Source organism: Acinonyx jubatus, chromosome C1, assembly GCF_027475565.1.
Source record: "Acinonyx jubatus isolate Ajub_Pintada_27869175 chromosome C1, VMU_Ajub_asm_v1.0, whole genome shotgun sequence".
NCBI classification, from domain to species: Eukaryota; Metazoa; Chordata; class Mammalia; order Carnivora; family Felidae; genus Acinonyx; species Acinonyx jubatus.
Window position 1 is genome coordinate 146,108,391 of NC_069381.1, and position 16,990 is coordinate 146,125,380.

At 42.0% G+C, this 16,990-nt stretch overlaps 1 protein-coding gene across 12 annotated transcripts in view; it reads left to right on the forward strand.

The window, feature by feature from the left end:
• The first annotated feature begins 4,292 nt into the window (after window positions 1-4,292).
• TANC1 (tetratricopeptide repeat, ankyrin repeat and coiled-coil containing 1) overlaps window positions 4,293-16,990 on the forward strand; it is a 238,009-nt gene continuing 225,311 nt past the window's right edge. For 11 of the 12 annotated variants that reach the window (XM_053215116.1, XM_027055692.2, XM_027055695.2 and 8 more), the window contains exon 1: window positions 4,397-4,426. The gene's annotated coding sequence lies outside the window, so the exon portion shown is untranslated. Of the gene's footprint in view, window positions 4,427-16,990 lie in introns of all 12 variants that reach the window. The other variant, XM_027055689.2, reaches the window with a different exon arrangement.

Genomic DNA, 16,990 nt, shown 5'->3' on the forward strand with positions numbered 1-16,990 from the left:
TCTACTAAATAAAAGTTACTTTCTGTAGAGCATTTTCTAATTCATTAAGTGCTTTTTACCATATTTCGTTTAATCTTCACCACAAACCTGTGAGGCACAGATTCTGTCCTCCTTATTTCATAGATGAGAGGCCAGAGACTTAAAAGGACTAAACGAATTGCCAGGAATCACAAACAGTAACTGCCAAAGTCAGCACTGGGATCTAGATTTTATAACTCTAGTGTCAGTGCCTTTTATACAACTTGCTGAGAAGAGGGAAAGTACCACTCCCAAGGTGGAGAATATTTAAAAAAAAAATTCTTTAATGTTTATTTATTTTTGAGAGAGAGAGAGAGGGATACAGAATCCAAAGCCGGCTCTAAGCTCTGACTGTCAGCACAGGAGCCCCACGCGGGGCTTGAACCCATGAACTTTGAGATCATGACCTGAGTTGAAGTCGGACGCTTAAGTGAGTGAGCCACCCAGGCGCCCCTCCAAGGTAGAGAATATTAAAATGCATTTGTTATACTTAAAGTTAACAGCACATTTCTTTTTAAGCCATCTTAACCAGACTCAACAACATTTATTGGAGGGATTACTACCTGATTGCATTACCTCAGCCTTCCTAAACATGGAAAATTTCTATTTCCCCCTATAGACCATTTCACCATCAGAAGACTGAACTAAACCTATGTTTAAAACGTTAATCAGATGGCGTACCATCTTAAAAAAAATTCTCCCAGGATTTTAGTTACTCCGTTATTATTATAGGGAAATGTGACCCCCTGAATCTATTTCCCTATTTTCTTCCCTCTGTGGATTCCTTATCAGTTTAAATAATTCACTGCTTCACCCCTATTGGATGAGCTTTTACAATATTGGCAGGGCATGTGCTAGACCTACAGAGGGGGTTATATGTTCCATTAGATGACTTTTACTTTGACTGCCTGGCTAACTGTATACAACTGCAGTTTTTGACATCCTAGGATGAATGTCTGCTGTTAGCCTACCTCTGACCATGGTGTTGATACAAGTGTGTGACCATGAATTGTTACATACCCAGGAACTGTGTAGGGTATGTAATTTAATTGCTTTTCCCAGCGGATTTCTAACTATAACCCAATTTATTTCAGTATTCCCCATGCCCTTAAAAATGCTTTTCCCCCAAAAATGTTAAAAGGGAAAGGAAGAATGAATGGACCAAAGGAGAATGAATTATGTAAACTTGAAAAGACACTCCAAGATAGGCGACAAAGCGTTTGTGGGCTGAATTATTTGGAGTCTGGATTTCCTACCTGGCCTTAATTTTTTTTTTTTTGTCCCTTCTCAGTTTTTGTATTTAATTACTACACTGTTTTAAACATTTCACTTCTCACTATGTATTCTATACTAGGCATACCATAATAAACACTGGCTCTGATCCTAACTTAGGCTTGATTTAAAATAGAAGTACTTAAGAATCTGAGCAAGGGGAAAAAAGCATACTAACACTCATGAGACACATTCTTTTCTCACGCCTTCCTCAGCCTATTGCCCTGGGCAGTAAATTGTACATTAAAATAGCCAGTTTATTATTTGCTGTTTTCTTTCACTCTGCTGAGAAAAGCTACATTGCTGGCAAACTGACAGAAAATTTTAAAACGGAATCCAATATATTGTATGTATGTTTGGTGAATATGTTCAAACATACAACACTAATGTGATCTATATTTGTCTTTTAATTATTTTTTTCAGCTGGAATCCATAGAAATGTAATGACTGAGCTTTTAAAATTCAATGGGATGAGCAGAAATACCATAAGGAAAGCAAGAGGTGATTCTTGCTCACCCCCCACCCCTAAAAATAAAAGCAATCACCTAACAACTAACTAAAAATATCTTTTATTTTTTTAAGGGAAAGGCAGATATTTAAAAAGCATCGAAATTCATTTTTTGAACATGTGTTTCAACTAATACTTCACATTTTTAGATTCTTAGAAAATGTTTAAGTCTTTCTCTTATAGACTTAATCTTAATGCCCCCCCCCCCCCACTTCATCCCCTCCCATGAATTGTGATTACTATGAGTTTTGGGGCTCGTCTTCTAGAAAATGTACCATTTTCACTCACAGCTTAAGACAGCTTTGATGTTCTTAGTATGACATACTGTATGTAATGTTAGCTGTTCAAAGCTGGAGATCAGATTGTGCATAATAACATATGTAGTTTGGATTATATAAACACTACAGGAAGAAGGGGAGACAGGGCCCTTCTGTGTACAAATCTCAGATTGCTAGCTGTATGCCTGTTTAGAATGTTAAACACTCCTAACTAGGCAGTGATGAAGTTACTTCTAAGTGACTGCGACTTCTGAACTATAGAGATGAAAAATTTTCAACTAAAAATAATTTAAAGATGATGCTGACAATTAACATATTTACTTTATGTGATTTTCTAGTTGCTACTTAGGGAGCTTTGGGGATAGAGGGGGGAAAATAAATTTCATTGTCTTTAAAGCCCAATTTAATTAAGCAATTTCATCAAAAACTTGGAGAATACAGCTTAAAAGAGCCAAAGACAGAAGAACCTGATACAAATTGTAAATTTCATCCATTATACATTTCACCCATTGTCTGAGGCAGGGAACTGTACCAGTGTGTTTCCCTAGGATTGCTTCTTTTATATCTCAGTATTTCAGATTAAACTACTGTGGAGTTTTTTTCTTTTGTGTCAGTCTTTTATTTCTAAGGTGGCTGTCTGCCTTTTCATCTGTTGAAAGATTGGTAACTTTTATGCATTTCATTTCAAGAGAAATTAAATAAAGCATATTACCATATTTTTCAGCGATGAGGCATTTCAGAGTGAAGAAATGTCAATAAATTTCTGATTTAATAAGTTAACATTTTATCGTAAATATTCAGATCCTGATTTCTTTGAGGAAGACCTCAAGGCTGCTGATATGTTTACTGCTCAAATATCAGGACAGTAATAATCAGGCCTTTGAAAGTTGGGGTGAAAAATCCAGCCAATTTCAGTTGTCTTTTATTTATGTAGGAAGATTGTCTGGCATTTTGCTTCCTGTCCCTGTTCATAAGAACTCTAAATATGGACACCCATCTCTAGAGGTATCTTTATATTGGGAAGCTCTGCATGAGGTTGAAATTTTTATGGGGAACTTGCTTAAAACACAGTTGTCTTTAAAGGCCGGTTTGCCACAGCAAGGTTAGGGGTTGCCAATAAATCCATTTATAGCAACTTCTGTATTCCCAGCTCCAGACACACAGTTGGGGTGACTCGTGCAGTTTCCGCAGGACACACAAGGCAGCAGCAGTCCTAGTTGATCTTTCTGTGACCAAGGCTGGTCCAAAGGGCTTGGGGTGTGGAGTGGGCTGAGATGTGGCCCCCCCCCCGCGCCTGGCTTGAATTGACTGCCTCAGATTCCTGCGGGGTGCTCGCTGAACCCAGGACTCCAGAATCCGTAGGCCCTATCCTGGCTTTCACTCTGCTGGGAAATAACAAAACATTTTGGGAACTCGGGAATTTAATTTACTGCTACCAACCGAAACAATAATAACATCTTTGTTTCTCCTCCTTCCCGACCTCCCTCCTCCCACCGACAGAAACATGATGTTGGCCCTCCGTGGATATAGCAGCGGTAGGAGGAGGCTGCAGCCCCGGTAGGAGGAGGCTGACGACACTGGGCCCTGCGGACCCCCGGACAATCACCAGTCCCTGAACGTCCCTAGTTCGCTTTTGGGAAAGAAAAAGACAGCAGGGGATATGCTCTTTACATCTTCCATCTTCCCTAGCTCATTCTTGCCCCAAAAAGCGAGTGTTTGAGTGTGTGTGTTAAGTGAGGCAGAGAGAATTCAAGAAAGCCACAAAAGTCACCGTGAAGCATCCACCAAAACTTCACTTAGTTAATTGCTCCCATATGTCGTCTTCGACTGTTTTCAAAACGCAGCAAGGAGGGGGACGCCTTGTCACTGATTTTAAAGAAGTTGAAAACGACTACTCATCTTGATCCAGGCCCAGAGGGCCCCAGGCGCAGCCTCAGGAGACTAGCCCCCTGGCGGGGCGCTGGAGACCAGACCCGGAGAGGTGGGGCGGGAGGCGCTGCGCCCGCGCCCGGCGGAAAGTTCGCGCGCTGCGCCCCAGCGGGTCCCGGGAGCCGCCGCAGCCCGGGGCGGGGAGGGGCGCGGGAGGCGCGGCCCGGGCGGGCGCGCGAGAGGAAGGTGCCTTCGGGAACACGCGCAAGGGCGGGGATTCGCGCTGCCAATGAGGCCCGGGTGTGGGCCGCGCGAGGCGGGGGGACGGGCCATAACGCAGCCTTCGCTGTGGCAGCTGCGGGAGCATTGGTCGCGTCGGGAGCCGGAGGAGAGGCAGCCGCGGACCGCCGAGCTGGCCGCGCCCCGAGGCCCGGCCCTGGGGTAGGGAACCGCGCCGAGGAGCTGGAAACTTTCCCGGCAGGTAACTCCCGCCGCCCTGGCGCCGCCGCCGGACTCCCTGCGTCCCGGGCACCGCCAGCTGCTGCGGTGCTGAGGGGAGGAGAGGGTCCCGCGGAGGAGGAGAGGGAGATGGGGAGAGTTGAAAAGCATGTGGGAAAGTTTCTGGAGCCTCTCTTCCCCACCCCCTCTCTGGCTGGGCACACCCGGGAGCTTTCCGGGGATAGGCTTGGACATGTTGGGCGCCCCGGGCCTTGGTCCTGCCGGCTCGGGAAAGTCGGCGCCTTCCCTTCGCGGTCCCCTCCGTGCCGGACCGAGTAGTCCCCGGCAGGACTGAGGTGCGGGGGCAAGCGGGAACGCGCGGCAGCACGCTAGAGTTTCGGGACCACCCCCGCCCGGCGCGCCTCCTCGCCCCCTTTCCCGCCTCCTCTGTAGCCCGCGGGCTTGGCAAGGGCTTGGGCTGCGCCTGGTACCTGGAGCAGGGGAGGCGGAGGAGAAGCGCGCCTGGCACCGCGGGGTCCAGGGCGCCCCCCGGAGTGTAGGGGAGCGCGAGTCGCGAAGTTGCCGGGTGAACTTAAGCCGGAGAGCGGAGTGTGTGTGAGGGGGTGCTGTGGTATTGCCCCAGTCTGGGCTAAAAGTCCATTGCTTCCTTTCCAAAACACCGCGATTAGCATATCCACGTTCTTTCTTGTGTGTGTGTGTGTGGGGGGAGGGTAAGATTAGACATTGAAGGGGAGCTGAAAAAGACGATGATTGTATCAGGATTGTGAATCCCCCGGTTCTTGAATAGTGGAGAGTGGTCACTTTTGGGGGGACTTACGGCAAGGCTCGCGTCTTACTGGAAGACTTTGGGGGGTGCGGGCGCTCAGCGCTGGGAGTTTGGGGGGCTCCCCGCTTTGGCGCGGCAGCTTTCCGGAACGGCTGGCGAGGAAGGAAGCCCTAGGCATTGTGTGGCGTATTTGCAGACAGAAAGGTCTCAGGATCGGCAGTCTCAAAACTTACTTATTGTGTAAGGCTCGGGGAAGAAATGCGGCGGTGCCCGGATAGAAATACCGCGCCGTGGCCAGGAGTTGAGAGGACGCTGGGCTCGGCCACAGTCTTCCCCTCCAGCCCACTCTTGACAGCCCTAGATCATTGTGCCTCCGGTGACTCGTAACGGTCGCGCTGTCCCCGCTAGAGTCAACTAGGGGAGGTGGAAGGGCACCTTCATCTTGAACTTGACCCTAGGAGCAGCGCCGTCTGGGCAGGTTGCAAGGTAAAGGCAAGCTGAATCTAACCGTGGATGGGCCTCGAACTCTGGCACGGAAAGGAAGTGCCTTGTCCAGAATCTTTGAGAAAGGGTTTAGGACTGCTGAGTTCACTAACTCTGGAAATACCAGACCACCAGACTGCAGAAGTTGATGTGTTTGTAGGGGGTGGGGACGGGAGAGGAAAGGGGAAACCTGGTTAGTTGGTACAGAAAGTTGGTATTTCTCTGTGGTGAAAATGAGGGGAGTCTGCATCTCTGCTTTCACCAGATCCGTTACTCTGGTTTTTTGTTTGTTTGTTTGTTTTTTCCTTTCTGGGTCATCTTTACTTCTGCCAGGCTGGCACTCCGGGATGGGGGAGGGGAAGGAGAAGCAGCAGTTGTGAAGCTCCACTGGCCAGCTTGGAGGTATTTTAGATCTGCTACTAGGAAGATTCCTGGATTTTAACAGCTGCTTCTTGATTGCTGGGAATGAGAGAATTTATGAGTGACTGAGAGATGGTCATTATAGTAGTAGTCTGAATGTTTTACTCATCTAATCTACTTAAGGATCTCAGGAGGGACCTTCTTGAGACAATGCCAGCTTCTGCAGAGTTTGTCAGCCAGAATGTTTGGTGGGTGTTAGTCAGAACTCATGGTAAATATATCCTGGTGGTACTGAGATGAAAAGTATGCAGCAGTAAAGGAAATGTGGTATCTGACATCCTTCAGGACTTCCTCCTAGCCTTGCTCCTGTTACCTGCCAAGTGAACTTGGTCCAGGCTTCCGGACTGTTGTGATTTGACAATAAGGGATGGGAAATAGTGTCATCCATTTTAGTGGGGCAGGAAAGTCCAGAAATAAATGTAAGGTTACTTTTTCATGACCCTGGCTTTCAGCTGTGATGCCACAAAGTTAACTTTTGCTGGGACTTGGAAGCACTGTTTTTCCTGCTTTCCTGGTTTAACCACCAGAACGCCCAAATCATCATAATTTATGTCCATCATGGAACTAAAGCATAACTGATTCATAGTCAGCCCTTTTCTGCTTCCCATAAGAGCCTGTAGAAAAAAGAACATTTTGTCTCTTTCACCACACTCAATTTATTTGGTGCCATAGTGGGTTTTTGATACTGGGTGATTGAGGGCACAATTTTAAAGACAATGAAATTGTCTCCATTAAATTGTTCTTTTTTAGGCAACAGCCCCTTCAGAGTTGCTGATTAATTCTTTATCTCCCAGGGAACATTAAAACCAGTATCTCTGGCCTGGTATAACTATAATCCATATTATAATGATGCCTGTCAGCTTAGCTGGAGGTTATAATGTTATGTCAATGTTTCTTCTAGCCATTTCTAACCCAAATGTAAATGTTTTGTCTAGGTTGGGGTGAAAGTTGTCTGTGAGCCTCACAGTAAGAGAAATGGCTTTATTTTTATCTTTCTGATGGAAAGTTTAGTTTAACTTGTTATAGGAGTAAAGTTTACTGCAAAATGAAGCAGAGGGTGTGTGTGTGTGTGTGTTGCTGGGAGAGATTTTGTTAAAAAAATCTTTAAGTTTATTTATTTTGAGAAAGAGACAGGGGAGGAGCAGAGAGAGAGGAGAGGGAGAATCCTAAGCAGGCTCCGCACTGTCAGTCGGAACCTGATGCAGGGCTTGAACTCATGAACTGGGAGACCATGACTGAGCTGCTATCAAGAGTTGGACATTTAACTGACTGAGCCACCCAGGCACCCCTGTTTGATTGTCTTTTAAATGTGTTTTTCAGTGGAGGAAAATTAGAACCTCCTCCCAACCAGTTTACAAAAGTGTTTTTGTACAAGGCTCTAACACCTTCCTGGGCCTTGATTTTCTCATCATTATCATTTCTAAAATGGGATTATCTTTCAGCCCTAAAGTTTTCCAAGAGTTTGAGAAATATAGGCATTCTGGAACCTGTGCTGTAATATTAGCACAGCATTTTGGGATTTACAAGGGGCTTTACTTAAATAATTTTAACCCTTAATTCTCAAGTTAGGAAATTGAGGCTGAGCAAGTTAGATCAGTTTGCTAGATGTCATCTACTAACGGTGGAGTTGAACTTGAACCTAGGTTCTCGGATTCTCCCCCTCCTCTCCACCCCTTTTGTTTAGGGAGACACCTGAGAATTGGCCAAAACTTGACAAACAGACTAATGTTAATATGTGGCAGTTTCTCACAGTATTTCATTTATAGGTTATTCTGGTTTCAGAACTCCAGGGTTAACATCTATGCTTTGATGTCAGAGATTAAAAACAGACCAGTAATAATGGTAATAAAACTTTCTCCCCAAGAGAGTTTCAGAAATTCACATACCTCAAATTAATCATTTGTTTATTTTCAACTTTTCTTTTATTAAGTAGGCTTCAGGGTCTAGTGTGATTTATAATCCAGACTAGTAACCCAGACAGCATTCTTAAGGAAGTCAATCCTCAAATCTGCATGTCTTTTTTTAAAATAAGAAATGAACGTATCATTTGCTTTTCATCTTGGTATCTCTCAGCGGAATAATATAGCCTGGATATAAATGTCTCTTTTTTGGTGTCATCGTTTTTGGGCTCTTTCTACTGATGTCTGGATAAGTCTAATTTTGCAGCTCTTTTTGTGCTACGTAAATTCTTCCCTTATGCTGTTGGTTTAATGGTAAAGAAGTAAGTAGTAGGATGCAGGTGACCCATTTTCACCGTGACTCTAAATGTTTGTACTGTGTCTTGCTTGCCTGTTTAAGAGCACTGAGTGCAACTTGACACTCATCTGGAAGCTGGTATGGATTTTCTTTAAAAGGTTCTAAAATAAAATTATGTGCTAAGCTATAGGCTCTTTTATGTCTGAGCAGCCTGTCCATCTTTAGCTTTTTAAACTTATTCTCTGAAGACTGCCTCTTCAGAAAGTTAAGCAGTGGGGTTTAAACCTCAAAAAAGAGTGTGTACCAATAAGTATCGATTGCCTGACTGTAAAGGCTGCCATTTCTGTGTGTGTGAGCAGAGAGAGCATTATGAACCCGTATTTGCTAGTGAAGTTGGGAGACTTTGTTATCAGTGTACTAGAAGGGGACAAGAGCAGCAAAGCAGAAGAATAGCTTCTGGTTTTTTATTATCAGGAGACTGGGTTTTGAATGATAGGGGAGGACTTTTGATAAAGAAGGCTATCAGGAAATATCTTGTGGAGAGTGAAAGGGGTTCTGGTTTGGCTAGGCTGCGGTATTGATGGGGTTTGCTCTTCTACAGTAGACGTTGTCTTTAAGGGCTCTGGCAGGTGTGTGTAATCAAGAAGAATATTCTGGAAAGAAGAGTCCCATAGGCAAGAATGTCAAGGACTAAAAGAGTGTTGTAGAAGGATGGCATGGTCCCTGGATTTTAGCACAGATATTTGCCACTACTGTGAAGGAATTCATTAGTAAAAATCTTCTGGCCACAGTTGTATGTAGATCTGAACCCAGTATGTTCAGTTGTATAGCCCAGAGCCACAGTGACTCACCACCTTTCCTGCCCCACCCCAGCACACCGAGGGTTACTTGCCTATCATGAACAGTGGCTTATTACCTCTGTAAGTCCAGGTGGGGGTAGGGCAGTCTCTAAGAAACACTTGGTTATATTGTTTTCATGCATACCTACTCATGTAAACAGGGTCCTTTATTACATGTGCTTTTGAAGAGATGTGAAAAAGATTTGACATACAAGGGTGCATATATCTGCACAGTTTAGAGTACAGTATATACTTGTATAATGTGCTTTTTCCCCCTGTCATATCAGTAAATTCTTTGGCACTGTTTTAATGGCTATTTGGTAAATCCATTACCTACATTACCATAATTTATTTAGCCAGTCCATTTGGACGTTTAGGTGTGTTGAAAAGAAATACCTCTTAGGCATTAAGAGCCCTTTGGCTCAGATCTGATTTACTCATTAAATTATAGGGTCCAGCACACTGCCCCACATAGGGGCACCTGGCTGCTGGTAGCTTCAGAACCTCCCATCATCAAGAAACTGACTCTTTGCTCTTAGTTCCAATTTGGGAAAACCCTGGAGAAAACTCAGATTGGCCTGATGCCAGCCAAAGGAGAGTTACGGTTGGCAGTCTCCATTTAGACCCACAAGATGGGACTGTGGGGAGACAAAGTGTCCCACAAAGAAGGAGGTTATTGTTAATGGAAGAGGGAGGGAACCGGCTAAACAAAAAGAGCTAGCTGTTTAATGTAGGATATGTTTCCAAAAGTGGTATTGCTGGTCATAACAACATACCAATGTGTCAGAGGGTAAGAACATTTTTAATGCTCCTGTGATATACACTCCACGGTCTGAGACTTTTCCACATTCTGTGGAGATTTGAATTGCTGCATATACAGGCACTCGTGTAACAGGATAGTGAATTACTGCAAAAAAGTCGGGAATTGGTTATTATTATCATGTATCCCATTATACTCCCCTCTCTTTGCCATGCTTTATTCTAAATTACTTGGGGGTGAGTAACATCAATTATTAATGTTTATTGAATGCTTGCTTACACTGAACTAGATGTTTGAATTTAAAAAAATCTGTGGCAATGAAACAGTATAGTTTTTTCTTCCCCCATTATCCTGCATGCAGAGTGTTATACCAGGGATGGCTAAACCACAGCACTCCCCATCCTGGTCTCCTTTCCTTCCTATAGTTTAAACCAACTACTGTTTAGTTGGTTGGGATTCAGAAGTTGGAGCTGGGCTCAGCTGGGTGGTTTTTCCGCCTGGGCCTAGGCTCACTCATGCCCTGGTGGTTACATGATTCTTTGCAAGGGCCACTGCTATAATAATTTCCACATTACTTGGTATCATAATCTTGCTTTTGATTAGTTTTCCATTGGCCATTCACTTCAAGGTAAGTTGGGTGTGTCCTTTGCCTGAGGGAGTGAATCTTGATTTAAGTCAAGTCAACTTTAATAATATACCTGTTGCCAGTGACTGGTTAATGAATACTTATGTGACACCTTTTGGGTACCACCATATTAGGAACCAAAGGTGGTCAGCAAAATAGAACAGGTTGATACTGTGAGGATCACAGAGTTCAAGGATAGATGGTGCCTAAGAACACAGTGACCTTTTTCAGCTGCTGAATTTACTAACCCTAAAACCACTGTGACTCAGAACTTCTTATGTGAGCATTATTTTTTATTATTGTTATTGTTTGAGGCAGTTATCTCCAAGTGGAGTGTGCTAGATCATCCAGTATGGAAAGGAAGAAAATATTTGAACTTTATCCAGAAAAGAAAAAGCTTTACTAATATTTAATAGATGGATTGACACTATTTGCCATAGCTGTTACTCCTGTTACTTAGGTTACATGAGGGACGAGTTGGCATTTTACAACCTGGTGGAATTGCCAGTGGTACTCTCATTCTTGCCTTTGGTGTACTTTATCTGTGTAAAGGGGTTTATGGATTATATTATCTATTTTTAAGTAAATCGACTCCCACAGAATGGGCAAGTGGCTTAAAAAGATTCTTGCAAAGAAAGTTTAATGATAATGATCTGAGGCTATAGGAACAAGAAAATGTCTTATTGTGAGATTAAAAAATGACTTTTAAAGTTTACTTATTTATTTTTGAGAGACAGATGGAGTGGTGAAGGGGCAGAGGTAGAGAGAGGGAGGGAGGAAGAAAGAATCCCAAGCAGGCTCTGATGCTGGGCTTGAACTCATGGTGAGATCATGACCTGAGCCAAAATCAAGAGTCCAATGCTTAACTGACTGAGCCACTCAAGCACCCTGGAAATGACTTTTAAATCAGATTAGTAAATTGGTACAAAAATTGTATATGAATTTGTATTAATAAAAATAAACTTGCAAATGCTATTTGAATCATTCTCATCATTTAAAAAGTTTTTAGTAGATGTTTTATAATGTACATACTACATACACCTGTAATTCATAAGTCTAGTGTTTTAATTATGCATAAATTACATGCAACTTATAACATGTGGGGGGTACATGTTTAAATTTTTTTTACTTTTAGGGCTGCATGATCCAAAAAGTTTTGAGACCATGTTTTCGTGCCACTTGTAGTTATGTAATTTTTGTTACTTGTAGCTGAAGGCACAACCCATTCAAGGTCAGGTGAGAGACATGGCTGTTCCCTTTTTATTCATAGCTTTCAAGATTCTCCATGATCTGGCTCATAACTTTCTTTTCCAGACCCAGTTGTCTTCTCTGTGTCTCTGCAAATGACACTTCAGCTAGGGGCCCATTCCATAACTGTCATATACTTTCTATAAATTTTGCCTCTGGGGAGGCTGTTCTCCCCAGAGAACTACATTTTCATTGTCCTTCAAGAACTAGCTCAAGTAAATACTGCTTCCTTATTAATATTTTTCTGATCTCCCCCTTCTGCATTTACATGGTTGCTTCTATTTAGTCCCCAGCACATTACTTGAACAATTACAATGTTTTGTTTTTTTTCTTTTTGCCTTTTATTATTAAGTTGTTGGCCTGCTTACTTTGCCTATGGGTTATAGCTTCTTGATGGTTGGAGTCGTGTCTTGCCTGAGTCAGCTTTTTAAATTGCTTGTTTCCCTTTCCGGGGAGAAAAGGGAGGCAGGTAGAGAACCCAGTTACTGTGGGGAGCTTCTCTCTCCTCCACTTCTCAACAGGCTTAGGAGGTTGAGTGCTCCATATACATGTAAGGGATCTGAGGGTAAGGAATGCACACGGCCAAGACAGGAGGATCCAGGGTCCAAACCCAGGACATTTTTATTCCAGAGGTTTTTTGTCTGCCCTCTCATGTGTTGTGCACAGTTAAACATTGTTCTTCTTTCATGTGGAAACACTGACATGGGTAAAAATGGGGAGGTCGGTGGGCTGATGCTGTAGAAACCTCCCTGGACAATCCTAGGCAGGTGCAGTCAGTTCAAAGGAGAGTCCGCTCTCCTGTGGAGTAAAGACAAGGCCTGGATCATGGGTTGTGTGACAACCTAAATGCCTGTGGACAGTTAGCTGTCTGCAAGTAGCACCAAACAAAATCATGGGGGAACTCCCACAGTAGGATTTGGCCTGAGTGTCCCCTTTGAGAAGCTGGAGGTGATGGCCTCTCCGTGGTTCAGCTGAGTCAGATTGCATATGCCGTTATTCTCTCTGTGGTAAGGATAATTGAAGGTTGACAAGTTGTCGGCTTTCAAGTTGAGCCATGTTAGATATATGCTATCATGATGGAAAACAGACATCTCTCCAGGGTTTTGAGGGTCAAATGACAGAATGCGTATGAAAGGCTTTTGAACATTGTAAATTGCCTCCTAGATGCAAGGGATACATCAAATTTTATTGTTTCCTTATAGCAGTGACTTCTAGCTCAGATTTCTGTGTTAGCAATTTTTGTCTTCTTTTAAGTGTACTTCCAAAGACTTTTTAAGTGTGGAGGCTCTTAAATGGAATGGGACACGTTTTTTTCTTAAATGAACTGCAGATATTAGTTGAAAGCTTGCTTTTAAACTTTTGGCCGTGGAGTAGATAGAATTTGTGGTAAGGTGAATCTGTCTAGGGATCTAGTTGTTCAAGTACTCAAAAGATCATTTATAAGAATGGGACCACGTCTGGTGCAGAAAGATGGGAATCTGGGGGACTTTGAGGTAAATTGTTAGAAGCCCTTAGGAACTACCTGAAAGACTGTCAGAGAGTTTTGATTTCAGGTTTTGTTTTGTTTGGTTTTGGTTTGGTTTGTGTTTTGTTACTGTGAAACCACTAACTTATTTTGAGGAGTCATTGGAGAGGGTTTGAGGAGCCTTTGAAATATCTCAGGGCAGGGACACCTTGGTGGCTCAGTTGCTTAAGTGGCTGACTCTTGATTTTGGCTCATGTCATGATCTCATGTTTATGAGATCGAGCCCCATGTTGGGCTCTGTGCTGACAGCAAGAAGCCTGGTTGGGATTCTCTCTCTCTCTCTCTCTCTCTCTCTCTCTCTCTGCCCCTCCCCCACCATGCACTCTCACTCACTCTCAAAATAAATAATAAAAACTTAAAAGAAAAAAAAGAAATATATCAGGGACATTTTGAAAGTGAAAAAAACTAGGTGTGGTTTGACAACTTATGAATTTGAAATCTCTTCTGTTGTAGATTTCAAAAGGAAATAGATTTGAATAAGTAAAATTTAACTCCACTTGAGGGAAATTTTGTAGTGGCAATTTTGTATTGTAGAGAGAGTTTGATTTAGGGGCAACTTGGTGGCTCAGTAGGTTAAGTGTCAGACTTTGGCTCAGGTCATAATCTCACGGTTTGTGAATTTGAGCCCTACATTGGGCTTTCTGCTGTCAATGTAAAGCCTGCTTTGGATCCTCTGTCTCCTCCTCTCTCTGCTCCTCCCCCACTCACATTTTCTCTCGCTCTCCCTCCCTCTCAAAAATAAATAAACACTAAAAAAATCAGAGTTTGATTTAGAAATGAAAACATGCTAACTTAAAGAGTCCACATGTACTTATTTATGGATGCAAAAGACAGAGAAAGCGAGAGGCTTTTAAGTTGCAAATAAAATTGTGAATTATTTATTATTTATTTACTATTATTATTTTATTATTGGAGTATGTGAGTTTTTTAATTATTCAGGGTTCTTAGAACATGCATGTGAGTTAAGAGAGCCTTACCACAGAGTGATTTAGCTAGATAAAGCAGCAATTCCCAAAGGAGTTTCCAAGGAAAATGCAATTCTCAGGAAATTAGTAGATGTTATGCACTGAAAAAAGGTTCTATGTTCAAATAAGTGGGAAGATTGGGGTTAACCAAAGTAAAATAGGTATTTTTGTTTTTTTCCTCTAACATTTATTTACTCATTTGAGAGAGAGAGAGAGAGAGAGAGAGAGAGAGAGAGAGAGAGAAAACTGGAGCGGAGGAGGGGCGGAGAGAGAGGGAGAAAGAGAATCCCAGGCAGGCTCCATGCTATCAGTGCAGAGGCCACAGTGGGGCTCGATCTCACCAACTCTGAGATCATGACCTGAGCCAAAATCAAGAGCCTGATGGTTAATTGACTGAGCTACCAAGGGCCTTGGTAATTTTCTTTTTAGCTGCAGGACTTTTGAGCACCATTATTTTTAATATTTATTGTAAATCTCCTTGGAGGGAACCAGAGTTTTAAGCATTTCCCAAATGCATTGAGTTGTAGAAACTTTTTTTGCAAAGCATCTTTGCCAGAGAACAATTTTGGGTTGTTTGATATGGTCAAATAGCTTTAAACCAAATCCCAGACATCATTTAATTTCACCTGACAAACTTTGGTATGCATTTCTAACTAAGGACTTAAAAAAAAAAACAACCCACCACCTTGTTATCACTTTTCATAAAATTAACAGTGATTTCTTAGTGTCAGTTTTTTTTTAAGTTTATTTATTTTGAGAGAAAGCAAGAGTGAGCGGGGGAGGAGCACAGAGAGAGGGAGAGAGAATCCAGAGCAGACTCCACACCGTCAGTGCAGAGCTCAGTGTGGGGCTGGAACCCACGAATCGTGAGATCGTGACCTGAGCTGAAATCAAGAGCCAGATAAAGTTTACATATAGCACTGTGTGTTTTTGTTGATTTGGCCTGTTGGTCTTTTTTTTTTCTTTTTTTTTAAGTTTATTTATTTTTATTTTGAGAGAGAGAGAGAGAGCAAGCACAATCATAGGAGCAGGAAATCCTTGGGCAGAGAATCCCAAGCAGGCTCCGTGCTGTCAGTGTGCAGCCCAATGTAGAGCTGGATCTCATGAACGTAAGATCATGACCTGAGCTGAAACCAAGAGTTGGGCGCCAACCAGCTGAGCCATCTAGGTGCCCCCACCTTTAGTCTTTTTAAATGTAGAAAAATGCTATTTCACTACCCCCTCCCTCTCCCTCCTGACTTTTAGAAGATAACTTGTAGGACGTCCTATATCTGAATTTGTTTCCTTGTGGTGTTGTGTACCTTGTCCTTTGCCCTCTGTATTTCTTATAAATTCGAGGTTAGATTTCAAGGCATGGTTTAAATTTAGGTTAAATATTTTGGGCAAGAACAGGTCCTAAACTATGCTTTTCTCCTCCCTATGATTTGCGAACAGGCATTTTAATTTAGCAATTCATAAGTAGGTCATATATATATATATACACATATGTACATATACATATATATATATATATATATATAATGGCTTAGAGTTTGTTTGCAAATTAATTTTATTAGTATAACAAGTGGATGCAAATTTAATTTATTCCAGTTGTGGTTGGAAACGTGGTGGTATTCTGAATAGTTGGTCTGGTTAAATGGATATAAGTTTTCAGTGTATCTTAAGATTATAAACCATGCGCCTATTGGTTAAAATGGCTTGAGTGTTAAACATTTTGATGGTTGGATTTTATTCAGAATGACAAGGTATCTGAGTTGTAATTGTAAAACACTATTCTATAAAAATTTATTCTAAGCACATTAATTAAGAATATGCATTAATTCTACTTCTGTTGGATAAATCTTAACAATATCATTCTGACAAATGCTTATGCTAATTTCAGGTACAGCCATAAATCTAAGGACACTCTCAGGGTAATAATTTTATACATACATTGTCTTGGAAACTCGGACATGTAAATAAAAGTTCCTACTGTAGCTGACTTTGCTAACTTAACTTGATATTTAAGTTTTTTCCCTTGATATCCTTCCAAGTGCTTGTATGTCTGGGAAAAATTAAAATCAGAAATTTTGTGTGTCTTAATGAAGAATAGTTTGGCATATATAAAGTAACTTTGTGTGAAGAATGATAGCTATCATAGGTAGTTCCCAGCACATTCTTGTGTTTAATCCCTTAGAGGGTAGGAATACTGTTGTATATATTGAAATTTGCTTGTTGTAAATGAGGTACCTTGGACAGTAAGTACTTTGCAACTATAGTAGTATACTAAAAATAGACACATAGCACTCTCTTTTTTCTCCTCCTCTTTTAAAAATACAAATAAATAGGGTATAGTGAAAAAAGCATGATCTTTGAAGTCAGATGAACTGTGGTTTTGTGTGTGATTCTGGACAGTTTACTTGACCTCTGTCTCTTTGCCTGTAAAATGGGGTAGTAATCCTGTTTCATAGGCTTCCTGCCAAGATGCAGGTGAGAACCTATATAACACGCTTAGCACCGTGCTTGGCTTATAGGTGCCGAAAACACGTCCTCTTCTTCCTTCTTTTCCTCTTAACCATATTTTTAAGCTCAGCATTCTGGGTCAGTAATTGAATGGAAGTTTTTGCTTATTCTGAGTATTTTTAAAATTGCTAATTTTAAGGTACTTGTTATAGAAGTCCAGATAAGACACCAATTTCAAGATAATCTTTATAAGTTGGTTGGTTGTTTGTATTAAAACAATTAGATGTTTATATGAAATGTTTTCAGCAAACAAGTGG